We start from the raw sequence: 11,012 nt of genomic DNA, 5'->3' as shown, positions 1-11,012 counted from the left end.
AGGGCTGTGGCCGTGCGGGGCCCTGGTCCTACTCCGAGCTCAGCGACAGCAGGGCACAGGTTTTTGTATTCGAGACGAGTCACCCGAGTCTCTCGACATAACCCTGGCTGGCCCGGAGCTCACTGTGTAGACCAGGCTGGCCTCGAACTCACATTCCCCTGCCTCTGGATTGCTAGGACTAAGGCGAGCGCCAGCATGCCCGCCTAATGGAGTCCTGGGACCAGCGTCGCTAAGAATGAGTCCTGCAGCGTCCCCCGCCTCCGGGAGCTTGCCACTAAGCTTGGGACCGCGGTGGGGTGCAGAGCGACCGTGCATTCATAAGGCGGCTCTCGCCCTCTGCTCCCTTCCCGTCTCAGCACCCAGTGCCCGAACAGTGGCAAATCGAAGGCCCAACCTCCTCACTGGAAGGTGCAAGCGTGGCTCCGGCCCACTTGCTTGCCGTGTTTTCCAGGCAGTCCGATGCCGGTAGCGGTTCAAAGACTTGAATCGACAAATAAATTAAGTGGTTAAAGGATAGATCTGGTAACTGACTCATTCGCTGTGTTTTCCAGGCAGCCTGATCCTAATAGCAATTCAGTAAAGATTTATATATATATATCGAATGAATATCCAGTGGTCAAGCGATAGAACTGGTAACTCCATCATGTGTGCAAAATAACACGTTAACTAAACCTGCTAATGCAAAGTTATGCGTAAGTTAATTTAGCCACAATGTTTTATTTTGCTTTAAAGGGAACTTCCCAAGTTAACAAATCAAAGCAGCCAATAGTGTGCGTCTCATGTTTTATTTTTTTTTTAAGTGGAGAAATCACATTTTGCCATAAACAAAATATGGCAAGATACACAAATCAAATCTGATTTCATGGAGAGAAAGTAACTTGGGAACAGAAGTGAAAATATTTCAAGGGGATACACTGAATAATGTGTATCTTTGAAGTGGGACAAGTGAAAATATCCTTTCAAAAAATAAGGAACTGGGCAGACAGACAGATGACTCCGTGGTTAAGAGCACTCGCTGCTCTTCAGGAACCTGAGTTCTAGCACCCATGGTAGCAGCATGTGATTCCCTCTTCTGGTTTCCTAGGACAATGTATGCATATGATATACACAAAGGAAGCATAACACCCATACATATTTAAAATTGTAAATATATATTCTTTCTTTCCTGGAGGCTGGCTACTAGAGCTGGTATCTACTGTATGTGTAGGGCAAATCCAGATGAGATTTTAATAGTCAATTTGGAAACTGAAAGCTCAGCTTTTGTTTCCTTTAATGTAATAAAATTGTGAAACAAAAAAGTTTTACAATTTAAAAACAAAAAAGCCTTAGTACAATTTTTGGAATCCCCTGAAAGGGAACTATAAGTCATCTATCTGGCACTTGATAGTGGAAGGGAAAAGAGTGATGGCCACAGGAACACTTGAATTAGGGGCTGGCAAGAGTCGACGGTTAAACACTGGCCAATAGTTCCTGTGTAGCATTCACAACATGCCCATATGCAGGATGAATCACAGAGCAAGCAGTACACTGACTTAATGCTTCTAAAAATTACCCCTGAGCAAGGGTAACCGGGAAATTCCATTGGCTTCCAGCCTCAAGAGAATGAAAAACATATCAGGAATGTGGGGATTCACCTGAGTGTGATGCTGGGAGAATTGAAGTCACTTTGAGAGCTGCTTCTGGTTTCACTTCTGTGCTCCCAGGGGGCTATATGAAGTGTGGTTATATTCTGGAAATCTGATATAATTAACAAACAGTCTAATGATGTGGAATAACTCTGAAGACAGACTAAAACCCATCTGAGGCCAGGTGGTGACAACACGTGCCTCTAGTCCAGACACTCAGGAGGCAGCAGCAGATGGATTTCTAAGTTCAACACCAGCCTGAGCTACACAGTGAGTTCCAGGGCTACACAAAGAAACCATCTCAAAAAACAAAAACAAACAAAAATCTCAGAAAACAGATTACATTATTTTATTTGACTAATTATTCAAACTGTAGTCCCTAGGGCCTGGGAGTATGGTTTAGTGGTACACCTAGGAATATGTAAGGTTTTGGACTCAATCCTCAGCACCCACTATGGAAAAAAAAAGTCTGATAAAAGTCTTTTTTAAATGTATCTTCAAGTCTCAAAACGGAAGTAAAAAAGGTTTTTCAATTTGAACATGTAGTGCATAAAGAAGCACGAGTCTACTTTATTGCTAATTAATTGTAGTGATAAGAGCGGCGGGGCTGTGTTTGCAGCACTCTGGCCGCCTGCTCGGCTAGCTTATGCCCCGAAATAATTACACGGACACTGTATTCTTTTAATCACTGCTTGGCCCTTTAGCTCTAGCCCTTACTGGCTAATTCTGATATCCCGATCAACCCATCCCTAATAATCTGTGAGCACCGGTCTTACCGGGAAGATTCTAGCCTAAGTCCATCCTGGGTCGGAGCTGGGGCATGGTGTCTCTCTGAGGCATCTGCTCCAGAGAGGAGAGCTGTGGAGTCTTAATCTCAGGGTCATGGGTTCGCAGGCGGATCTCTGAGTTTGAGGCCAGCCCGGCAGTGGTAGCACACACCTTTAATCCCAGCACTTGGTGTTGCAAAACCGCAGGTACTTGAGTTTCTGCTAATTCAGGCAGTGGGATCCGCTCCAAACTTAGCCAAGGCAGGCAGGGAGGGGTTAATTGCTCTGGCGAGCAGGCGGGGCAGAATGGGCCTATGTGGCCCAGTGTGTCTCGGACTCGGCACTGGGGCCCAAGTCACGAACTAAAAAACAGCACCCAGGAGGGTGCTGTGTTAGCTAGCGGGCTACCTGCTTGAGTCGGGGGCAAAATAGCCCACGTTGGGCGCCAATTGATACAAAAATTTTTAAAGTTTTTGACACTAAATTTCTGGGTGTTATTGTAGTTGTTGTTTGTTGTTTTGTCCTTTTTCCAGAATTTCTCTGTGTAACCCTGGCTGTTCTGGGACTCACTATGTACTCAGACTGGCCTCGAACTTAAGAGATCCATCTGCCTCTGCCTCCCAAGTGTTGGGACTAAAGGCATGCACCATCACTGACTGGCTACATAGTAATTTTTTAAATAAAGTGATTTGCTGTCATGGAAAATATACATGAAGCAGCTTTGAAAATGGAAGCTGGGAGGCTGGAGAGATGACTCAGTCATATTTGATGCTCTTGCAGAGGACCTTGGTTTGTTTCCCAGCATCCATGTCTGGTGGATCACAACTGCCTGAAACTCCAGTTCCAGGGCATCTGACATCCCCTTCCGGACTCAGGCTCATCAGCATATACAATAAATATATATATATGCTTTTGATTCATTGAGTCCCCAGGCTACAAACACTCCTCTTGTTTTCATTAATCCTGAATAATTTTATTTGATCCTTACCAGATTCTAGTCAAATCCCTAGATTAAAAAACTATTTTAAAGCAATTTTCTAGTCTTCTGCTCTGAAGTCAACAGTTCATATTGGTGCTATTTAGAGGCATCATTCAATAAAGGCTAACAAAGTACCACCATATCTGTGAGCTGTTTAGTAAAATAGAAATTATAAACTTACAGCTACAGGATCATGACCTCTGTCTAGACAGAGTATGACCTACCTTAGCCAAGAGTCTTTGAAGAATAAGCAAGCACTGGTCCAATACAGCTAAAGAAGCATCCAGTAAGAGTCACAGGCTCCCAAGGCTGTCCCTTAAAAAAGGAAAAAGAAAAAAAAGTTACAGGCTATCAGCAGGATTACTTTGTTTCCTTGGAAGATCTGAGAGATCACAGTGTGAAAGCAAAGGAAGAGGAAGATAAAAGAACTAAAGTTATTTACTCTAATTAGCTTTAACTATCAACGTGACACAGCCTAGAATCACCTGAGAAGGGAGACTCAGTTGAAAGATTGTCCAGATCAGATTGCCTGGGGTAATTCTGTGGGAAATTGTCTAGGTTAACTGATGTAGGAGGGCTCAGCCCACTGTGGGCAGCTCCATTCCCTTGGCAGGTGTTCTCAGGCTGTGTAGAAAGGCTAGCCAAACATGAGTCTCTGAGTGAGCCAACAAGCAGCATTCCTCCATGTCTCCTGCTTCCAGGTTCCTGCCTTGAATTCACGCCCTTAGTTCTCTCAGTGATGGACTGTGACCTGGGAATATCAGAGGAAAGAAAACTTTTCCTCCCCTAAGTTTTTTCTTATCAAAGTGTTTTTTTACAATAACAGGAAGGAATCGTAAACACTGTTCATATTACAACATCTACTAAATAATGTCAAAGGCAGATTCCATTGATCAAGAAGAAGCTTTTTTAAAAAGATTTATTTATTTATTGTGTATACGGTATTCTGCCTGCATGCATGCCTGCAGGCCGGAAGAAAACACCAGATCTCATTGCAGATGGTTATAAGCCACCATGTGCTTGCTGGGAATTGAACTCAGAACCTTTAGAAAAGCAGGCAGTGCTCTTAACCACTGAGCCATCTCTCCAGCCCAAGAAGCCTTTATATATATATATATATATATATAGATAGATAGATAGATAGATATAGATATAGATATATAGATATATATAGATATAGATATATAGATATAGATATATAGATATAGATATAGATATAGATATATAGATATATATATTGCCTGACAGTAGTGGCACAGGCCTTTAACCCCAGTACTCAGTAGGCAAAGCCAGGAAGATCTCTGTGAGTTCAAGGCCAACCTGGTCTACAAAGCAAGTTCCAGGAAAGCCAGAGTTATTACATAGAGAAGCCCTATCTCAAAAACCAAAACCAAAAACAACAAAAATATATTTATTTGTATATGCATTGATATCTGTGTGAGGGTGCCAGATCCTCTAGAACTGGAATTACAGACCATTGTGAGCTGCCATGTGGGGGCTGGGAATGAAACCCAGATCCTCTGGAAAAGCAGTCAATGCTCTTAACTACCGAGCCAACTCTGCAGCCCCAAGAAGCAGCTTTTACATTATGATACAGCAAACTTCTGTAGAAGTATCCTATAGTATACTGTAGTCAGTATCCCAGCCCCAATCCTTGGGATATTATTCTAATTTAGATGGACTAACTCATACTTGAGGATTTAAACGGCTCCAGGAAAAACTCAGATCCTAAAAAGAATCACGATCCTGTGTGTAGGAAACAGGCTTATTTAAAGAGTGAGAGAGATGGAAGATACCTGTATGGCAGGGTTAATTAGGAAGTCCTTTCATAGTAAAGTGTAACCCATGACAGGGAAGCAAAGAATTATAGCAAGAAAAGAGTTCCTGATTCAGGAAAGGTGACCCAAACCTGTAACTCCAGCACTCAAAACTGGGAGCAAGAGGATCTGAAGAGGAAGCCCATCTTTGACTGTAAACTAGTTTGAGGCCACCTGGGCTATATAAGGCGCCGGTTTGGTTTTCGTTTGTTTCTTTGTTTTTAAAGATTTTTATTATGTATACAGTGTTCTACCTGCATGTATGACTGCACACTGGAAGAGGGCACTAGAGATGGTTGTGAGCCACCATGTGATTACTCAGGACCTCTGGAAGAGCAGTCAGTGCTCTTAACCTCCGACCCATCTCACCAGCCCTACAATGCCCTGTTCTAAGAAAGGAAGAGTGGAGGAGTAGAACGAGGGGCAGAGGAGAGGAGGAGAGAGGAAGAAAGAAAGCCACTGTTTGTGGAGGTGTTGGTTAGGGTTTCTACTGTTGTGAAGAGGCACGATGATATTTTTTTTCCTCATTTTTTGAGATAGAATTTCTCTGTAACTTTGGAACCTGTTTGGGAACTAGCCCTTGTAGACCTCAAACTCACAGAGATCCACCTGCCTCTGCCTCCCAAGTGCTGGGATAAAAGTTGTGTGCCACCACCGCCCAGCAACCATGGCAATTCTTACAAAGGAAAAGATTTAATTGCGGGTGGATAACAGTTTCAGAGGTTTAGTCCATTATCACATGGCAGCACGCAGGCAGACAAGGTGCTGGAGAAGGAGCTGAGAGTTCTACATCTTGATCAGCAGGCAGAAAGAGTCTGTCTCACTGGGCATGGCTTGAGCATGTATTTGACCTCAAAGCCCACCTCCACAGTGATACAGTTCCTGTGATAAGACTACACCTCTTAATAGTGCCACTCCCTATGGTTAAGCATTCAAACACATAAGTCCAGTTTTAGTAATCTCACCTGGAACTTCAAGTTCTTTCGTGCAATTAGTCCAACCACTTGGTAAAGTCTGGCACACTCAGGGGTGTGTTCTACTACAGTCTGTGAGGAATGAAGGCAATAGAAGACTGGCTGGCACCTTGTTCACACCTTCCAGGGCTGGTGTGGCTGAAACTGTAGAAGTTCCACATGACAGCCAGCAGGAAAAATAAAGCAAACAAATAAACAGAGACAATAGGACCTGGGAGACATTCTTGAACAACTCAGAAAGATTTAAAAATCTGATTGCTACCTACGAATAGAGATGGGATCAGCAAGATGCCTCAGCCAGTAAGGACCTATGCCACCAAGACTGACAACCTGAGTTCAATACCTGGACTCACAGCAGGAAAGGAAAAAACTGAGTCTTGCAACTTGTCCTCAGACCACATTCTCACTGTGGCATGCAAGGCCCCTCCCTACTAAAATATAGTAATAATAAATGTGAGCTATATAGAGATAGATGTTGAGAATTACTTGCATGTATGACATTGTCCATGTACAACAGTTGAAAAAATAGGTTAGGGAGTGAATCACCTTTCTTTGATAAGCTCAAATCAGGTCATCTTTCTCATGTAGGTTTAATATAATATAATAACACTACTTATACATGAGGACACTCTGGCGATGTGAATGAGAATGGCCCCCACAGGCTCATAGATTTGGATGCTTGGTCAGTAGGGAGTGGTACTACTAGGAAGGATTAGGAGGTGTGGCCTTTGTTGGAGCGCCTGTGTTCCTGGGGGTGGGCTTTGAGGTTTTCAGAGGCCCAAGCTCGGGCCAGTTGCTCTCTTTCCCTACTGCCTGTGGGTCAGGATGTAGAACCCTCAACTACCTCTCCAGCACCATGTCTGCCTGTGTGCCACCATGCTTCCCACTATGACAACAGAATAAACCTCCTGAAACTATAAGCAAGCCCCAATTAAATGCTTTTTTTTTCTTTTTAGAGAAAAAGATATGCTGTGGTCATGGTGTCTAAGACACACACGAGAACACTAAGACAGACACTGTGAGGGCTCCACAAAAGCAATAAAAATATTTAACAAAATCACATACTTATCAATCAATAGAGCTAGAACACAAAATTAGTGGTTGCCTTGTGCTAAAGGTAGAAAGAAGGTTGACTGATTGGCCAGAGGTATCTTCTGAAGTGGAGGGAAAAAGCTTAAAAACTAGATTGTAACAATGGTGCACAAAGCTTTAAGTTTATTAAGTGGAATTTTGCATTTACAACAGGAGACTTGAGGGATGGAGCATTGACTCTGGGGTTAAGAGCACTTGTCCTTGAAGAGGATCCTGGTTCAGCATTCAGCACCCACATAATGACTCACGACTACCCACAACTCTAGTTCTGAGGGATCCTCCACCCTCTTTGGATTCCACCAGTACCAAGTACTCATATGATGCACACACATACATGAAGGCAAAAACTCACACACACAAAATATTTAAATCTGAAAAAATTAAACAGGAGGCTTTTGTAATATGTAGATACCACCCCTTGGAAACCACTAATTTACTTTCTGTCTGTATGAACTTTATAATTGATATTTTCCATAAGTGGAATCCTATTGCCTTTGGCATATTGTGTCTGGCTTCTTTTATTTACTATAATGTTATAGAAATGCAGCTAGAAAAATAGTTCTATAGAGAAGACCAGAGCTTGATTTCCAGGACCCACACCAGGTGGCTCACAACAGCCTGTAACTCCAGTTCCAAAGGATACACACACACACACACACAGAGAGAGAAAGAGAGAGGGAGAGAGAGAGAGAGAGAGAGAGAGAGAGAGAGAGAGAGAGAGAGAAAGTTAAAATCCTTAAAAAGTTCTTCCAGCCATCAGCTGATAAGTGCTAGGTAGCTTCCAAATTTGGGCTGTTGTTTTTGTTAATAATGCCAGCGTCATTTGTGTATAAGTTTCTGTTTGGATGTGTGTTTCAAATCTACTTATACATATCTCACAGTTACAAATGTCTTCATTTCTGAATCCTTTTCTGCCTGATTCTATTTAATTTCTAAATCTTCTAAATCACCCTCCAACATGTCTGCATGAAGCAGAAGCCCATTTAGAACCTCTGAAGTTTAATTTTTTAAAGACTTGCCCTGCTCTTTCCTCCAGTGCTCACACTGAAAGTCCAAACCTCTTCACATCCTCCTAATGTATATTTTGCTTTCCTTTAAAAATTACAGCCATGCCAGGAGACTTCCCTAACGAAGCCGGCTAAGGGAGACTAGCAACATCGGCAAGCTCTGGGTTTGACTGAGGCACTCCACTTCAATAAATAAGGTGGGAGAGGAAATGAGAATAATTCCTAATATCAACCTCAGACCTACCTCCACAAGCACTTGCACACAGGTGCACACACATCCATACATACGTGCTCAAACACATGTAAACATACACACCACACACATGTAAAAATGGGAAAAATACAATGGAATAATAGAAATGCCAGTTATCAGAGAAAATGTGCCAGGCTGTCACAGGTAGCTTTTATTTCCATTTTCCTTAACAGCTAAATTTGATGAAGTGTGACTTGCTTGTGCCTTTGATGTCATATTTACAAAGAGATCACCTTCCCACAGCTTCTGGTCTCTAAAATCAATCATCAGTAATAGGAATCAAGTCTCTTTGGAGAAATGGCTGATGCCAAGACCAATCCAGGAAATGTACAAGAGCTTCCAGGAGTAAATAATCATCTTTACTTCCAGAAAGTATGGGAACACTATCATTATGTATCTCAAAGCAACACAGGAGTCAATGAGAAAGGTCCTGTGTCTAAAGCTGCACTGACATGGGCAACAAAATGAATAATATAAGCCAGTGGTGGTGCCACAATGCCTTTAAGTCCAGCACTTGAGAGGCAGACACAGGTGGATCTCTGAGTTTGAGGCCAGTTTGGTCCAAAGAGTAAGTTCCAGGACAGCCAGGGCTACACAGAGAAATCTCTCTCAAAAAACCAAAACACAACAACAAAATGTAGTTCAGGATTGTGTAGACAGAAGTTTCTGTCCCGCCCAGTCCCACAGCCATTCAGTCCCAAATAAACATAGAGAGGCTTATATTAATTATAAACTGTTTGGCCTATTGTTCTGACTTATTGCTTACTAGCTCTTATTACTTAAATCCACCCATAATTCTTATCTATAGTTAGCCATGTGACTCGGTACCTTTTCTCAGTAAGGCATTCTCATCTTGCTCCCTCTGCATATGGCTGGTGATTGACTTTTCTCTTCCCAGAATTCTCCTACTCTGGTTGCCCCACCTATACTTCCTGCCTGGCTACTGGTCAATCACCACTGTATTAAACCTACATGAGTGACAAATCTTTACAGTGTGTGAGACCATTATCCCATAGCAGGATTGCACTCACAGAATAAACTAAATGCCATGAATCTACACCACATAACAAATCATTGAATACCTTAGTTTCTAGAAAAGAAGGCATTCCAATTAAATTCCTAACCTGCTTTCTGTTTCAAGTGATACAGCTGGAATATTGAAATGCCCACGTGGGGTCATGGTTTTAAACACTTGTTCTTCAGCTGGTAGTGTTATCTGGGGAGACTATGGAGTCTTTAGGAGAGAGCGCCTGGATGGATGAGTCCTTGGAGGATAAGTTACCCCTGCCTGGTTCCTCTTTTGCTCTCGGTTTTTTGGTCCATCATGATGAGAACAGCCTCCACCCCAGGCTCCCGACATGAACCGAATGCTTTCCCATGCCTTCCTTGCCATGATGAACTGGATACCTCTGATACTAGGAGCCAAAACAAATCTAATGTGCTATTGTGAATGCAGCGAGGCAAAGGTAACTAAACCATGTGGATTTACCCATTCCTGACATGACCTGACCCTTTGCACAATGTTTCAAGGTTCATCTGCGCTGCAGAGTGTACCAACACTTGTTCTTTTTCTGCCCAGAATACAAGCTGCTGCTGTGGCACACTTCATTGAGTTGCCTCTGCCTTCTGCTCACTATGAATAGCACCTTTGAGAATAATACACGTTTTCATTTCAATAACTGTTTTCAATTTTTGCTAGAAAATGCAGGCATTATTCTTTAATTCAAAAAAGAAAATGACCAGCTTCTTAAAATCTCTAGTCAATTCAACATGTATTTACTGAGAATCTATCAGCTGCCTGAATGGCAAGTCTGGGGGATTACAACTTGAGACAAAAATCACTTTCGACTTCTTTGCACAGGAAAGTAGAATAGCAGTAAAACTCAGACCTTTTAACGCGTGGGTTTAACTATTCCTTTTACATGTGAACAGAAGGCAGGGGTGGGGCATGGAGAAGTGAGGGAAGGGAACAATTTTGAAGAAAGCGTAACAGCATATATATGCATATATACACATATATAAACACATATACCACAGAACCATTACTTGTATGATAACTTACAAAGTTAATTTTCAGGACAAGAGAGATGGCTTAGGAAGTAAAGGCACTTTCTAGCAAGCCTGACAGCTAGTTTGAAATTTGAGTACCAGAAACCAGGCCTTAACTGACTGTCTCAAAAGCAAACAACCACTATCTAAACCTCACCCTGTCCGCGCCTGCACGCATCACCTCATCACAGTGGGTCGCAGGGTTATTTCTTTGGTTTGCTCTTTTGCCCCTGTCACCTCTGTCAGAAGCTCAAGTCTCTGCAAGCCTGACTGGCTCAGTTCCCAGCAATACTTCCATCTCCTGAGAACTCTGACTCTCCTCTAAGCACTTTCTCTCAGTCTACAGCCATTCCCCGAACACGCAGCCCCTGAAAGACTAGTGACCAGGTCACCTAGGTGAAGTGCAGCGAGGCGCAACCGGATTCCCACCAAGCTGTGCTGCGCAAAGG

This window comes from Microtus pennsylvanicus, chromosome 4 (assembly GCF_037038515.1).
Source record: "Microtus pennsylvanicus isolate mMicPen1 chromosome 4, mMicPen1.hap1, whole genome shotgun sequence".
NCBI lineage: Eukaryota > Metazoa > Chordata > Mammalia > Rodentia > Cricetidae > Microtus > Microtus pennsylvanicus.
The sequence above is the reverse complement of the archived record's forward strand: the minus strand, read 5'-3'. Positions refer to the sequence as shown.